This window comes from Triturus cristatus, chromosome 5_2, assembly GCF_964204655.1.
Source record: "Triturus cristatus chromosome 5_2, aTriCri1.1, whole genome shotgun sequence".
Lineage (NCBI taxonomy): Eukaryota > Metazoa > Chordata > Amphibia > Caudata > Salamandridae > Triturus > Triturus cristatus.
Genome location: NC_140588.1, coordinates 676,963,630 through 676,981,879, shown reverse-complemented (window position 1 = coordinate 676,981,879; position 18,250 = coordinate 676,963,630).

Below are 18,250 nucleotides of genomic sequence, written 5' to 3'. Positions count from 1 at the left end.
GGGGGTAACAACAACAAAAAAAACGTGTTTAACCCTTCCGCTGCGGCGGGAATTCCGCCGCAGCGCTGGGGGGGGTTTGGGGGCAGCGCGGTGGCGCGGTGCTTATGACGGAACCACTCCGTCATGAGCCGCGGTTGAGCTGTGCTCATGACGGAGTGGTTCCGTCATGACTCCGCCCACTGCGCTAATCGCCCGCACAGGCGGGGAATTAGCGCCGCGTGGGCGGCGCGGCCGCCAACGGCCGCAGCATGACGGAACCACTCCGTCATGAGCACACGGCGACCGTGGCTCATGACGGAGTGGTTCCGTCATGAGTGGGGAAGGGGTTAAAGCAGAAAGTACTAAGACTGAAATAAACACAGTGGACAACAGATAATTAACAAAGTTAAATAAAAAGAATTAAAAAGAAATCCCTAGGGCCAAGATTTCAGTAGAAGATGAAGGATAACACATCTAGAAGAAGATGGAGCAGTGCTAGGGTTGTCTCATGAAGATTTTGAATGAAATAATTGCAGTTAATCATCAAAGGTTTTGCTTGTTTGCACATGTAGAAGCCCAAGCAGAAAAGTGAAAAGTGAATCTGCCTGATTCTATATTCTACTAAATGTCTGACTATAGACAAACATGTGTAACCTTACCAAAGCTAGTTGTAGAATAGTGGGTATTGGCATTCTAACAGTTGTTGTAGTAGCAATTAAAGTCCTTCTAATTGGAATGAGTTTTACACTAGAAATAGAAACATGTACACCTACACCTGCACCTACAATGCCTGCTCACATAGTAGATGAGACTCAATTAATAGCTTTATGTATAGATTTCTCAAAAGAAGAGTTTTTGACCAATGTTTATTGTAGATTAATTGAGGAATACACTCAAGCTTTAGACACTAAGGGGGGCCGTATGGGGGTGGCCATCTGCCCACCATTCTCCACCACCCGCCAAACATTTCCCCCGCCATATTACGATTGTGGTGGGGACCCAGGCGGACAGAAAGACTGCCCACCGGTTTCCCCCAGTAGGCAATCCGCCTGATTGCCTACCGGGTGGAAAGGGCCAGCAATATGGTGGCCGTGCCTTGCAGGCACCGCCATCCATATTAGGATGATGGCGGTGAATTGCCTTTCCATGGCAGAGACTCTGCCATGGGAAGGCATGCAGTCTTTTCTTTGGGGGCCCGTTGCGGGCCCCCAGGGGGTTGGGGGGTGGGTGGCTGCACTTGGGGGGTACCCATGGTACCCCCGACATTTGCAGGTACAAGATGGCAGGCACGTTGCGCATGCAAATGCACCACATGCAGTTTTTACATTGCGGCGGGTGCTGCTTGAAGCACCACCCGCCGCAACGTAAAATATGCTTGATGTACCATTAGGTACTCGCAAATGCAATTTCAAGGGTGCCAAAATGACACCTTGCTGCACCCCTAAAATAGTGATATGCACGCATGTTGCGCACACACATGCCCCAAGGGCATGTGTTTGTGCAAAATGAAACTTTGAAAAATGCACTATAGTGCATTTTTCAAAGTTTTTGCAAATTACCATCAAGTTCAACTTCAAGGTAATTTGCGCCCCCTATTAGCAAAATCGCTATTCTAAAGTGGTTCTTGCATTGCATTTAAGGAATCGCAAATTGCGATTCCTTAAATGCAATCGCAATTTGAAAAATTGCAAATAATTGTGAATTCTCAAATTGTGTGGTCCTTGAACCATGATGCATCGCAAACGCCTTTTTCGTGGGCGTAAACGGACACTTTTTACGAATCGCACCGTTTGCGCTCGAAAAATGGTTGATGCATGTGCCTGCTGGTGCTTTGCTGGTTGTTAACACATAATTAGTTGCTATTATATCAATGGTTTTGAAAAATCAATAATCTTTAGATATTTTGTTGCCAGAGAATTGAAGAGTCTGTGAAATGTTGAAAACTCAATATTGTTGCTCTTACATTCCTGGCAAAAGCATACAAATAGAAGAATTAGCAAATAGCATTTCTGACCTGAACCCTGAATTAGAACATTTAGAGACCATTAATATATTAGGGAATTTAGGCAAAGGAGCTTCTCTCATTGGCAATTGGTGTGCAACAGTAGGAAGAGGACTTTTAAGAGTTATATTGAGACCTGCACTAATCATTGGCATTTGTTTAATATGCTTTGTATGACGGATTTAGATATTATATGACAAGGAGGAAGAATAAAGAAAGATTAAGGCAGATCAGAGGAGAAACAAATAAAAGAGAGAAGAAGAGAAGTATAGAAAATATTAGGTTTTGGAGGAAATTAGAACCCTGTAAAATACAAAGAATAAAAGAGCACTCTAAAGATTCATTTCTGAAGAAGAAATGGCTATGTTTTTTCCGTCATTGGAGGGTGAATCTGCCAGCGTGGAATTTAATTACAAATCAATTATTAATAATGTGCATAACCTATGCTTAAATGGTACTAAAATGAAAAGATTTTTTGTAGTAGGCAATCATATTTATTAATATAAGCCTGCAAGGGAAGATAAAAGGTACTGGTTTGAGTTAGCCTGACTGTTGGTGGCATGGTAACTGAAAAAAATTATTAACATTCAAAGACCTGTTTTCATGTTGAAACGTTGTTTACACAGGATATTTTTATCTCTTTTCTGCAGATGTTGTAATTTTTTAGAAGCCTTTTGTTGGCTAGTGAATAGGCACTCGTTTTGTATTAGATAACTGATAGTCAGGTTCTCACTAGGACCAACACATAGAAGGGGCAGGGTAGGGATACCCTTATCTCCTAGCCCTCATGGATGGGTCCCACTGGAGGACCCCCAACTGAAGGGTCAAAAAGCTAATTAAAACAAAAGGAAATGTTACAGTGTTGTGGTCCAACAGGACTCCCGCAGGAGTCAGCTTCGTCTCCCCCCTCCCATGTGACCCATGGGAACCCTAAAAAAAAAAAAAGAAGGAAAAGAAAATATGGGCGTTCTGTGGCTGGCTGGCTGGTCCTGGGGAATTGGCCTCCCGCGGGCAGTTGGGGGCAGGGCCCAGCATCAGGGCATGCTCTCCAGAAAATACCCTGTTGGGCACGGCCGAAGAAACGTGCATTCCAAATCCTAGGTGAGACAGGGTGTACTTTACTCAGAATTTTTTTTAATGAAATACGCACACAGGTATTGGTATTGGTATTGGTATTGGAATTGATGAATCATGTTTTGATTTCATTGTCGATGTGTATTTTAATGAAAGGTGTCCTAACAGGATCACTTCAGAGTTCCTAATTGTTTTAGCTGGTTTGGGTCACACATCCCCGCTGCTTGCCAGAGGCAGTAGATGTGGACCTTTTTTCTGATTGCCACATAGGTGTCTGTAGGATGGAGCTAAATCTCCTAAAGTTGCAATTCATTGCATGTGACGTTTTGTGGTAGTTATTCAGTCAATAAGATGTAATTTGGAATATTGAGTTAATTCAACCACACACACAGACAACACATTCATGATGTCTAAAACTAAGACAAAATCTCTGTGTTTTAATAATAGAAAGAAACTGCTAGAAACATGTCCGGATCCACTTGTCCTCTGACTGAAAGATATTGGAGCATACATGTGATGGATTTGAAACCTTTTGATGAATAGAAAAATGGGGCCATATTTATGAAGATTGTGGTGCAGGGTAGCACAGCAAGTCACCTTTCTGCACTGCCCTGCATCACAGAGAAAGGGAAGGAATGTACTGTATTTAAGGCGTGGACCTCAATCCTGCCCTCTCCTCCTTCACTGGCGCACAATGGGAGGCATACAGCCAATGCAGGCACTCTTGTACCATGGTGCAGGTGTGCCTGTGTTGCATGCAACATTGTTTTTGTGCAGTAAAGAGCATCTTCTTGCAAAGAATCAATCCTTAGAGGCATTGTAATCTTTCTATGTGTGCTGCAAAATGCAGCACACAGAAAGATGAAGTAACAAGCAGAAACAAAGATATTTCTTCTTGTTTTGCCTCTCCTGAGGAGGTGTGTTATTTTGGCATATTCCCATGTTTATCAAGTTTGGCAAATCTGTGAATGCATCAAAACCATGTAATTTGCATTGGAACTCCCACCACAATGCCTAGAGAACGCCTCACTTGCGCAGAGTAATTTCGCTCCGTTGCACCGCTCCATATTTTTAAAGCCATGCAAAGTGGCTTTGCATGGCTCCAAAAATATGACTTAGAAGTTTGCCCCACGCATGTATCATGTTATGTGGTACAAGCATGACACAAAGCTCTCGCAAATATGCCCCATGGTTTATATTATTATGGGGGCATCCTAGAGCTGTTTATGTTCAAAGATGATTTGACACATAGCTACAATTGCCCTCAATTGATCCAATGTTATCCTAATAGGTGAAACAAAAGTGCCTTATGTCTGGATGTCTGATTAATATAGTAGAAACACAAGAATGTAACCAGCTGCTGTTGGAAACTCACCTTAGATACAATTTCAATTCAGTCATCAATTTGAAGAAATATTCAAACCAAAATGAATTGGGCATTACATAACATTAATCCCCTTCCTAATATATGTTCTTTTAGGATTATCCCATAAACTATTTTCTCTCTCGAAGGGTCACCTGTGAGTTGTTTTCAACTTAGAGTTAATTGGACACTTTCCAAAAATATTCTGAAAGTAAGTTAATGTCAATATCAAAGTAAAGATATATAATTGAACTGACAAATACTTTCCCTTCTTTCTAAAACACCTGATGAGCAATAATTCTTGGTGATGGTGCAGTTGAATGTGAATTTGTTCATTTCCATATGTACTTATCAGGCAATGGATGACGCTCTGAGAGGATTGTTCCCAAGTCAAGATTTGAGAAATCATATTTTGTAATTTATTGTTCATTCCTATCTGCATGAAGCACCACTGGAATATAAATTAACCTGCATAAGAAAGGGCATTATTTTTGTTGTGGTTATTCTAAAAATATAAGAATTTGCATAACACCCATTGTGCTTACACTGTAGAGCAGTTTAAAATCACTGCAACAACACATGCCAATGAAAAGGAATCTTGCCGTTCGAAAACGACATCTACAGTGGGAGTTTGATTAAAGATTATCGAACATTGAGGAACCTTTGCTGATTCAGCATCCTGCTTTGCGACACGGATGGAATTTCAGCTCCAAAAAAGTGAACTAAGAACCCATGTAAAAGCTTTGACAGATGCTGCCAGCTTGGCCAATACGACTCCTGCTTCATTGCATTTAGCCTGGAAGTGTGGCTATGCTAATTGGTGCGTTAGGATTTTTTGGGTGCTTTTTGCCTTAAAAATCTAAAAATCATATCACTTGTTCCCCCTATCCTATTTAAATTGTCTTGGTTTCTTTTTGCTTCTTATATTTTGTTTTCTTTTCCTAAATTGGTATGGGGATTTTGTGTTGTTTTCCTAACTTTAAAAGTGTTGCTACTGTTTGTACATAGCACACATTTCTCTTTGGAACTGCTTGCTGTTCATTCAATAGCTACTAGGGTTGAGTAGTGATTCGCTTATAACTGCGCTGTGACCTATCCTGATTGCATTTATTAAGTTGGTAGTGGCTTAACCAGACTGCATTTATTAAGCTGGCAGATGTGCCACTTCCAAAATTAATACCTCCAGTTCTGACAAGGAGTGTGTCTGTTCACATTTTCAAATGTCTGGTAAATGTTCCACTGATAGAAACATTATGTCAGGCCACTGCAGTTTTGTATTTGGAATTCTAGTCTTATATGTGGTCCCCTGCAGCTGAAGGAGGTGAGAACCTAACAATCCGCATGGAAGTTCATGTTGTTAAGGTGCAAATGACTGGACAGACCAGCAACCATTGAAGTAGGCAGTACTGAGTTTCACTGTTAAGACAGTTTCCTGTAGAGAGATGAAACTTGTAAATGGATGAGAGTTCTTCCCTGCATCTACATTAGCACTTGAACAGTCTGCCATGTGTCTGAACTAAAAAAATGAAATACAAACAGGATTTTTTTCTGATTTGTCACAGCCTGCACCACAGCAAAGGCCTTCTGCTCACCGCTATTCCCTGGGAAGTAGCTGTCTGCAAATGAATGCTACGTGTTGGTTCTGTCCTCTTCATTAACCTGAGAATGCCCTTCCCCTACACTGTGCTCTGAAGCATCTGTCTGCATTGCAAATCATTTGCTGAAATTCGTGTCCTTGAGGGATGATGCATAAAACATGGGTCCTGATCTACTATTTTGTGTAGGTTTACATTTTTCTTTTGCTATCACCAACTACAAGTTAATAGTAAGTTTATGACTGCAGAGAGTCTGCACGGGGAATTCTGCACATAAAAATATAGAACAGGTCTATAATTTTATGTGCTGTCCTCTCCACCCTGACAGCGGAGACTCCACAGTCATAAACTTCCTATTAGATTGCAGTTCTGTGAATACTGAACAAGTGTATACTTACACATACATGTACGTTTAACTTTGTGAATCAGGCCCATGGTTCCAAGTTCTTATAATACTCTGCTGTGCAGATCGATGTTTTGAGTGTCAATTATGTATAGTGATTGCTGGACCTGGAACTTTTTGCAGGGTTATTCCCAACCTTCTGCCTTCCTCCTGTATTTTTCTGACTGTGCTTGTGCTGGTTTTAATACACTGGGCACTTTACCACTGCTGACCAGTGCTAAGGTGCAAGTGCTCCCTGTGTATATTGTATTGCTAATTGGTTTATCCGTGATTGGTATATTTTATTTACTAGTAAGTGCCTAGTAAAGTGCACCAGGTGTGCCCAGGGCCTGTAAATCAAATGCTAGTAGTGGGCCTGCAACACTGATTGTGCCACCCACATGAGTAGGTCTGCAAACCTGTCATAGTCCTGCCACTGCAGTGTCTGTGATTGCAGTTTTCAATCACCATTTCGTTCTGACAAGTGCACCCACTTGCCAGGTCCAAACCTTCCCTTTTACAACATGTAAGTCCCAAGGCTGCCCCATGGATGGGGTGCAGAGTATTTAAAAGGTACTGGTGTGTTTTTCTCACATGGCCCGTTGTCTTTTTCCCTATGTTAGCTTAAGTATGCAATTTATAGGCAGTTTTGGTTTTTGCACTTGTTATTAAATATCACACTTGCTTTGTGCCACATTGTATTTTCGCTCAGAACCAGCACATTTTTGCATATTATTCTTTTCCTGAGATTTAGTTTGAACAACCTAAGCAAGGCCAACCAACCTTGCCCCTTATTATTTTCTCTGGTCAGTCCAAGCACCTAGACTTTGTAGGAGGATGCAGCTGCTGTTTTGAATACACATATCTTGTCATATACTTAGGGACTGGGGTTCTGGAAAACAACAGACTCACCAAGCAAAGGTCCTGGGATAAGAACGCTGCATCAGGCAAGATGTAAAACATCCACCTCTGTATGCCATTGTATGGGGTCCGCCACAGAACACAGAGATCTATGATCTATAACCATTTAGATCTAGTAGTAGGAGAGAGTTTAGGCAGATCTGTCAGATAACATGACAGGGTTCTTAGTTGTATATGGTTTATTAGCCATGTTGATGACGGTATTGACATGTATGTGTTTAATATTTGTGGCACAATTATTGCATCTTAGAGCACAATAGTTTAGATAAAAATGGTAAACTTCTTTCATGTCTCTTTTTTATCATACTGTGGACAAGTACGTGCGAGCGAGACAAAAGTGTGTGTCCTGTTACTGCGATCCCTGAGAGGGTCCGTAGTGTTGTGTTCTGGGGTGCCAACTCACTTGTCTCTCTGGAAAGGTTAGGAGGGCAAGAGAGGCACTATAGCTAGTCGGACTTGAGCTCATAAATCAGTGATACTCAAAGTATGACACCTTCATGTGTGGCCCCCTGTTCAACAGCAGCACTGGGCTGCTGTTTATTCAACTCAGTACAAACCTTAAAATATGTTATATAAATGGGGAAGCATATATTTAAATGTTAATTACACTTAAAGAAAGGAAGTAACTAGATGTTGTGCACTGCTTAACTTTAGGAACACATTGATTTATAGACACCTTGCAGCAAATGTGCAAAAATATGATGTAGTCTGCTCAAATTAAAAAAATTGCAGAACCTTTTCTTTTTGATAAATCAAATGATATCAGGGCATTGAGAAGTATTATTTTAAAAGTGATAGTTTTCAAACATGAACTTCAGAAGCATTTATGCTTCTCTCCTCACCTTGACAACAATGCCTATAGTGAAATAAGAGGCAAGTCAATTTATATGTGTACCCTTATTGTGGTCAGGTTTGCGATTATACACAAACAACATTATAGTTTATTAAATCAAATACAGGAGACGTTTTTGGACAGCGCACATCGTGAAGTCATGTATTTCGAGGTCCTTTTATATGTGGTGATGAATAAAAAGGAGGGAAAGTAAAATAAAACAATTGCCCTGGATCACACAATTTGATCAAGTGGGGAAGCCAAGATTGATCCCAGGTTTTCTGATTTCACATTGTGCATTTCAATTCAGTCACTAGATGTATATACTTCGAATCGACTACAGCCATCTTAGCAACCCCCAACCAACCCCCTGATCACCACCCTAACGACATCAGTGTGGCCCTTAGTCCATCCAGTGACCAAACATTTTGGCCAATGGGAAAATGTTTGCGAGAACCCATGTCATAGATACTGATCTGGTATGGTGACTCAGTACCCTACATACTGATGTTCAATAGTCCCAAACAAAGGTCGTTTCCTGAGCAGCATCCCTGCAACAGTAGGACATGTACTGTTGTGTTTTACATGTCCTAATAGTTAAATACTGCTAATTTCGTTTTTCACTATTACAGGGGCACTCTCTCCCCCATAGGGTAACATGGGGTTGCCTTGAAATATCTTTTATGTTTAATTTCCTATTGGGAGCAGATAGAGATTTGGAGTCTCTGCACTCAAAATCTAAAAATTCCTCTTTTGCTGAAGTTGATTTTTATATTGCGTGTATGAAAACGCCACTTTTATAAAAATGGGCATTTTCTTGCTTAACTGTTCTGTGCCTCTGCCTGTCTGCAGAATACATGTCTGGGTTGGCTGATAGTAGGGCTCTTGTATATTCACTCTAGACTGTCACACAAGGAGCTGAGGTATGCCTTGCATATCCTGATGTGCCATCACCAGGCAGATAGGCGTTGGGAGTAGTTGTCCCTGACACCTGAATAAGGCTGTACCAGTCCTCATACAAAGCTGTCTCCACCCCCCTGTAGTGAGTCTAGAGCCAGGTCAGGGAAAGGCAGGGTTCGGTGCACTACAACGACTTTCCTTTGTAGTTTGCCTACTTCCACAACAGAAAGGGGTATAATTATTGGACCTCGGACACCCCAAAATCATACTTCTGGACTGAGGACATTCTGCCAAGAAGAAGAGCTGGATGCTGTAGGAAGGACTGCCACTCTGCCTGTTGCTTTTTTGTGCTAACCTGCTGCTCGCTGTATCTGTCTTTGAAATGAAAGGACTGGACTTTGCTTTCAATACCCTGCTTCTAAGATTCTCCAAGGGCTTATGCTTGCTTTCCTCATGTTAGGAAGTCTCATGGCCATCAAAGCCTTCACCTGCCAGTGCCTGGGCTCTTCTGCTGAGAGTCCTGACTTGCTGAGTGGTGCCAAATTCATGTCCTGGGACCTTGGAAATTGAATCTAGTGATCTGAAGGAAAAGTGTCCACACATCGACTCCCAGTGCCTGTTTTCTCGATGCATCGCTGCCCAAGATCGACGCATGGCAGTTGCCTGCACGAAGCATAATTCCTGATCAGTGCATAGACCCCTTCTTTCACCTCAAGCCGCAGCTTGCCATTGCAGCACGTCAGAAAACGTTGCTGTAGCGTGAGTTTTGAGCACTGTGTCACCGATGTCCATGATCCCTGCTCCAACTCCGACGCAGCACCTGCTTGAGGCTGTGAAATTGACACAACACCTGCTCTGCATCTCATAAATCATCGCAGCACCTGCTCCGCTGATGTTTCATCGACGCTGAGTATCTGGATTTTTGACACATAGTCCCTGGGTGCCGATTCTTCATTGACACGGCACCAAAGTAAGGAACCGAGCTGTTTGTCCGAAAACCAACACATCACCTCATCTGTCTGTAGGGAACCAACGCATCACCTCCCCTGCCAGTAAGGAACCAAAACATCACCGCTTCTGCCTAGCAGTGGAGACCACAATCATGACCTTCCCTGTTAGTCAGGAACCGTTGCATCACCTCCTAGAGCTTCCTAGGTATACTAGCAACCCATCATCAATGTTTAACTAATTTGTGACTCACTTTGAAGGGAAGCAATTCATCGTGTTCTTCTTTGACATTACGTTATTACAAAGGGTAAACCCACAAATCACTGGGACCTGGGTAATAGAGCAGTATAAGAGAGAGGGTCCCAGGGTATACAAACTATTTGTTATAAAAAAAAAAAAAAAAAACTAGCACAAGATCAATCACAGAAAAAAGCAAAAGAAATGCAAAGAAAACTTGCCAAAGTGTTATTTAATCACACTTTAGGAAGGTACACATTTACTAATAAATACAATAGACTTAGATCAAATAGTGCGGGGTGCCAAGGAAGGGAAAGAAGTGGATGGTGATTTGAGTGAGGAATGGGGGGTAAGTGACATATAAATTATAAACACGTCACAATTTAATTGCAAGGCAAAACAATTTCAAGCCAAAGCATCCAGGTCAAATTCATTGAAATGAATATCAGAATTATTTACAAAAACCATGTACAAGCAAAAGCACAGTGTCTATTACACTGTTGGCAGTACTGGCAAAGAAGTGTTGTCGACGTTTCGACCCCTGGACATAGGTAGGTAAGTCAGCTCCTTACTAACGGGGTCTTCTTCAGGACAGAGACAATGTGACAAGGGGGGTGGCACCTAAAAAACATATATATATAAATTAATGACAAAAATTCGAAATCCCAAACTGGATTGATTCAAGGGGACTCCAAATAGGACAAGTAACCATATTTACCCAAAACAGGGATGTACAGGTGATCAGTATCTTCTTGGCGTCAAATGACGCAAGGGCTGAAAAGCTCCAGAGAGGGGGTAGAGTGAGTGGCACCTAAAGGGAAATTATAAGGTGTCTGAGTGGAGATCCACAAAAGCACATATAGGATTCAAAAGTTAATTCCACGAAGAGAACTTACTTAATTGTCAGTCTTGAAGGAATCGGGGAATGCAATATCTCCCGAATCAGACGCCATGGTGCATACTCAAAAGGCGACAAAGGAATTAATCGCAGGAAAATCCAGTCTCTAAAGGTAAAAACAAAGGAGTAATATAACTAAAGTCTTAAAAAACCTTAGCCTAGGGGAAGTACAGCTAAAAGAGCAAAGAAACCACGCCATGTCATCAGACGACATTGCTTTACAAGGTATGCTATTAATCGGCCCCTAACGAAAAGGGGTTCAGCAGAAATGAATAAAGTTAACCTAAGGTATCTGGTCAGCAAATTGAATGGGTAAAAACAGGTAGGCTCAATCACAAAACCCACTGTGTGATGTTACACAAAGCCAGCGGAGGCTAGAAGGGATTAAAGCAATGACCAGCGAGAGGTAAATTGAATTACAAAATAGCCCGAACTAGCGAGCAGCGAGCAGCCGGACAAATGGAAAAAGTCTCGGTAACTAGGCATACAGTAGCAGGGGAGTGGGGGCGGGGGTTGTTGAACCCTTACCGTAGGACGCGGCAACACCGACTCGCCTCGTAATCATTCAGAAGTCACAGAGAACTGCACCGTTTGTGCATCTAAATAGGCAGACGCGCCGCGTGACGCTAGACGCGGCGCAGACGCTAGATGCCTGCAGTCTGAGATGAATTAGAAGAAAGACAACCGAAGTTGCTTTCTCAAGGCAATTTCCGCTAAAGTCAAAATTATGGTAAAACAGGGGGGAGAAGGACACATAATTGCTGATTTGATGTTCATGTGCATATCAGTAATAAAATACAGATTGGCCCCAGAGGTGGACAGTGTCAAAGCGAAACAATGGGGCATATACAGACTAACAAGTCTGGGTCTGATTAAAGACAACATCATATCACAACATGCATTGGTAAACAAATACACAATCGATTGTTATGTCAGTAAATTAGACAGCAGTAACTGAACCTTGCCAGGGAGGGTACAAAAGTAAACATAAAATCGACAGATGTTTAACATAGTCAGTAAAGTGAACACAGTTAGACTAAGTGTATAAATAGACACATAGGTTTTTTCTGGCCCCCGAACAATGTCATAGATAGTAAAAACGAGAAAGCCATGGTTCACCATAATAGACATTTGTAGGAAATTGAGGTAGTTGTCGAAAAACAACAGATATATACAAAAATCGATCATGGGCGAAATACACAAAGATGTACAGTGGGCGAGTACACAGACCTAAAGGGGAAACCTCTAAGAGGTCTAACCCAGCATCAGGGTGATTTGCAGAAGGCTAAGAGGCCCAGGAAAACGGGGTACCTAGGTGTTTAGAATAGCTAGCTGGGCATTGCTAAGGTCCTGCTCATTCAGACCCAAGTTAATTGTATCAAAACGAATCATCCATTTGCACTCCCTGACCGTAAGTACAGAGGATATATCACCTCCCCTTGGCCCCAATCTGGTTTTTTCTAATACAATCCACTGCATTTGTTCTGGGCGGTGTCCCACCTGTTTGTAGTGTTCGACTAGAGGTGCCCCAATGACCTGACATCTTATTCTACTTTGGTGCTGTAATATTCTCACTTTAACCTTCTGTTGTGTCTGGCCAATGTACAGTTGGCCACACGGACAAAGAATCCCATAAATAACGTCAGTAGAGTTACAGTTGGTGTGGGAATCAAGTGTGACAACATGATGTTTGTATGCAAAAGTTTTAGCTTGAATCGTTGTCGGACAGGCCTTGCAGGATCCACATTTGAAATGGCCTATAATTGGTGGCAGGTTCCACAGTGACTGTATCGTTGGTTCCACTGGGTCTTCAAGAAAAGAATGAACAACATGATCTTTAATACTCATTCCTTTTTTGAAAGAATGCATGGGTAACGATGGTTGATCAATTTCAGTGGACACAAGGCTCCAGTGTTTATTTATTATCCTCTTCACTGCGTTGCTTCTAGTAGAGAAGGTAGTGACGCAAATCATTTTTTGATGGGCTGAGGCGGTAGGTTCTCTCGCCGTTAGTAAGGTTTCCCGTGGATTGAACCACGCCCTCTTCTGGGCCTTTTTCACCAGGCGCTTTGGGTATCCCCTTGAAATAAGTCTGATGCTCAGATCTTCAGATTCCATTAAGTAATCAGACCTCTTGGTGCAATTTCTACGGATTCGTAGGAATTGGCCAACCGGCAAGTTATCTCTTAAACCTCGTGGGTGGTGACTACTGTATCTTAGAAGTGAGTTCCGTTCAGTGGGTTTTCGGTACAAGGTCGTACAGAGCTTTTCATCTTCACTGAAAATTTTTAGATCCAGGAATGGTATCACCCGGGGGTCCGACTGAATAGTGAACTGAATGTCCCGATCACACTGGTTCAGCCATTCGTGAAATGCATTAAGTTGAGTTATATCGCCATTCCAGATTAGCAATATATCGTCGATATATCTCTTCCATAGTTCTATTTTTCGAGAGAAGGGGTTGTTGTTATCGAAGATATGACGTTGTTCAAAATTGTCCATATACAATATCGCCAGATCTGGGGCAAATGCAGCTCCCATCGCTACTCCCTTCTTTTGGATGTAATAGTTTCCTTGAAAGTAGAAAAAATTCTTTTTCATTGCAATAGCAAGAAGTGCAATGATGAAATCCGTGGGTACCCTCATTGGTGCTGGTCTGGAATTCAAAACTTCTCTCATCACATTTAAAGCTGGTTCCTGAGGGATACTAGTATAAAGTGATACGATGTCACAGGTGACAAGTAATTGTTCCGAGGGGTTGAAAGATTTTTGGTCAATGATAGTAATTACTTGCATGGTATCACGTAGGTAAGTTGTTGTTTGTTCAGCCAGTGGCTTTAGAAAGAAATCAATATATTTACAAAGAGGTTCTAGTAATGAACCACAACCGGACACAATGGGACGGCCGGGTGGGTGAAGGAGGTCCTTATGTATCTTAGGTAGGGTGTATATAGTTGGTAAGCGTGGATTCCTCTGATTGAGATAATCAAATTCCAAATTGCTTAGAAAGCCAGAGTCTAATGCCTCACTAGTGATGTGGTGTATTTCCTCCGCCAAATCCTTGGTGGGGTTAGACTTAAGTAAAGAATAGCTGACACCATCGTGAAGTTGTCTCATGATTTCAGACTTGTATGTCGTAGTATCCTGAACAACTATTGCCCCACCCTTGTCGGCAGACTTAATGACAATGTCCTTATTGTTCTTGAGACTCAGAAGGGCCGCTTTCTCAACTTTGCTAGTATTAGGTATCGTATGCTTATAGGCTGACAGTAGGTTGTTGACATCACTTAGAACCATGCTCTCAAAAGCCAGAATTCTGTTGCTCATTGTATGAGTGGGCGGTACGAACTTAGATGGAGGACGTAGTCCAGTGATAGATTTAGAGGGAGTATCATCGGAGTTCTTAAAGAAATATCTCAGACGGATCTTTCGAAAGAAACCATGGAGTTCGGTTTTCAGGTTGAAAGCATTAGGGTGGGCTGTAGGAACAAATGACAGCCCTTTGGAAAGAACCGATTGCTCCTCTGTATTCAAAGAGTATGTGGAAATATTGACTACTGGGTTGATATTAGAGTTCACCACCGATATACTTTGCGTCTCGTGGAGATCTCCCCGTGGTTCTCTGGTTGGAAACGGACCTGTTTGGGGATCGCCCCCCTGCCTCTGTCCCAGTTCGTGCTCCCTGGGTTCTGTTGGCCTCTCGATGGTCCTCTTGGCCAATTGCCCCGGCCCCGTGGTGGTCTCCATTGGCCTTCCCCTAAAAAAGGAAGATATCCTTGAGGGGGGTACCAATTATCCTTGTAGGTGTAGTCGTAGCCTTGGCCCGAGGCTTCCTGTTCACTATCCGAGCTCACCGATGAGTTAGAGAAAGTGGTGTAGTTCCTTCTTCCCCTGAAGGCTCCTCTACCTCGCCCTACGAAACGGCCTGAATTATCTTGTTTATAATAATCCTCGTTGAGGTAAGGATAAGTGATCTTTTTGTCGTAAAATCTGATATCTTTGGAAAGTTTATCCAACTTTTTGTTCTGAGTTGTAGTCTCAAAGTCTTTTAAGGATTTGCCAAGATTTTCCAGGGCACTTTTTGCATTGATCAAAGTGGCATCACCCGCTATTTCCTGTTTTAGGGCAGCGATCTCTCTCGACAACACTTGAACCTGTTCTGCCGCTGTTTCCACCCCTAGTACCATCCAATGTCGTGAGGCATTATTGGCTATAAAACTAAAACCTTCTTTAAATTTAGGGATATCAACAAAGATTGCTGGTTCAATTTTAATCTGCAAACCAACAGGTATTATGTTAGCCTGAAGGTATTTGGTAAGTAAGTGACCGTGAAGTTTAGTACGAATTAACTTCTTTTCTAAACGTTCAAGTTTCGCAATTTTATCATTGAGTGTAAAGTCAATGTTAGGGGTGTCTGAAGAAAGGAATAGGTTCCTCGGATCTTGTAGCAGCTGGTTAATGTACTCCTCGGTATAGGAAAGGGTCTCACTCTCCACCATTTTAAGAAAGGGGAAGAGTCACATAAAATACCTCGCAGGTATGCACCTGCCCATGAGTACGTTATTACAAAGGGTAAACCCACAAATCACTGGGACCTGGGTAATAGAGCAGTATAAGAGAGAGGGTCCCAGGGTATACAAACTATTTGTTATAAAAAAAAAAACTAGCACCCCTAACATTGACTTTACACTCAATGATAAAATTGCGAAACTTGAACGTTTAGAAAAGAAGTTAATTCGTACTAAACTTCACGGTCACTTACTTACCAAATACCTTCAGGCTAACATAATACCTGTTGGTTTGCAGATTAAAATTGAACCAGCAATCTTTGTTGATATCCCTAAATTTAAAGAAGGTTTTAGTTTTATAGCCAATAATGCCTCACGACATTGGATGGTACTAGGGGTGGAAACAGCGGCAGAACAGGTTCAAGTGTTGTCGAGAGAGATCGCTGCCCTAAAACAGGAAATAGCGGGTGATGCCACTTTGATCAATGCAAAAAGTGCCCTGGAAAATCTTGGCAAATCCTTAAAAGACTTTGAGACTACAACTCAGAACAAAAAGTTGGATAAACTTTCCAAAGATATCAGATTTTACGACAAAAAGATCACTTATCCTTACCTCAACGAGGATTATTATAAACAAGATAATTCAGGCCGTTTCGTAGGGCGAGGTAGAGGAGCCTTCAGGGGAAGAAGGAACTACACCACTTTCTCTAACTCATCGGTGAGCTCGGATAGTGAACAGGAAGCCTCGGGCCAAGGCTACGACTACACCTACAAGGATAATTGGTACCCCCCTCAAGGATATCTTCCTTTTTTAGGGGAAGGCCAATGGAGACCACCACGGGGCCGGGGCAATTGGCCAAGAGGACCATCGAGAGGCCAACAGAACCCAGGGAGCACGAACTGGGACAGAGGCAGGGGGGCGATCCCCAAACAGGTCCGTTTCCAACCAGAGAACCACGGGGAGATCTCCACGAGACGCAAAGTATATCGGTGGTGAACTCTAATATCAACCCAGTAGTCAATATTTCCACATACTCTTTGAATACAGAGGAGCAATCGGTTCTTTCCAAAGGGCTGTCATTTGTTCCTACAGCCCACCCTAATGCTTTCAACCTGAAAACCGAACTCCATGGTTTCTTTCGAAAGATCCGTCTGAGATATTTCTTTAAGAACTCCGATGATACTCCCTCTAAATCTATCACTGGACTACGTCCTCCATCTAAGTTCGTACCGCCCACTCATACAATGAGCAACAGAATTCTGGCTTTTGAGAGCATGGTTCTAAGTGATGTCAACAACCTACTGTCAGCCTATAAGCATACGATACCTAATACTAGCAAAGTTGAGAAAGCGGCCCTTCTGAGTCTCAAGAACAATAAGGACATTGTCATTAAGTCTGCCGACAAGGGTGGGGCAATAGTTGTTCAGGATACTACGACATACAAGTCTGAAATCATGAGACAACTTCACGATGGTGTCAGCTATTCTTTACTTAAGTCTAACCCCACCAAGGATTTGGCGGAGGAAATACACCACATCACTAGTGAGGCATTAGACTCTGGCTTTCTAATCAATTTGGAATTTGATTATCTCAATCAGAGGAATCCACGCTTACCAACTATATACACCCTACCTAAGATACATAAGGACCTCCTTCACCCACCCGGCCGTCCCATTGTGTCCGGTTGTGGTTCATTACTAGAACCTCTTTGTAAATATATTGATTTCTTTCTAAAGCCACTGGCTGAACAAACAACAACTTACCTACGTGATACCATGCAAGTAATTACTATCATTGACCAAAAATCTTTCAACCCCTCGGAACAATTACTTGTCACCTGTGACATCGTATCACTTTATACTAGTATCCCTCAGGAACCAGCTTTAAATGTGATGAGAGAAGTTTTGAATTCCAGACCAGCACCAATGAGGGTACCCACGGATTTCATCATTGCACTTCTTGCTATTGCAATGAAAAAGAATTTTTTCTACTTTCAAGGAAACTATTACATCCAAAAGAAGGGAGTAGCGATGGGAGCTGCATTTGCCCCAGATCTGGCGATATTGTATATGGACAATTTTGAACAACGTCATATCTTCGATAACAACAACCCCTTCTCTCGAAAAATAGAACTATGGAAGAGATATATCGACGATATATTGCTAATCTGGAATGGCGATATAACTCAACTTAATGCATTTCACGAATGGCTGAACCAGTGTGATCGGGACATTCAGTTCACTATTCAGTCGGACCCCCGGGTGATACCATTCCTGGATCTAAAAATTTTCAGTGAAGATGAAAAGCTCTGTACGACCTTGTACCGAAAACCCACTGAACGGAACTCACTTCTAAGATACAGTAGTCACCACCCACGAGGTTTAAGAGATAACTTGCCGGTTGGCCAATTCCTACGAATCCGTAGAAATTGCACCAAGAGGTCTGATTACTTAATGGAATCTGAAGATCTGAGCATCAGACTTATTTCAAGGGGATACCCAAAGCGCCTGGTGAAAAAGGCCCAGAAGAGGGCGTGGTTCAATCCACGGGAAACCTTACTAACGGCGAGAGAACCTACCGCCTCAGCCCATCAAAAAATGATTTGCGTCA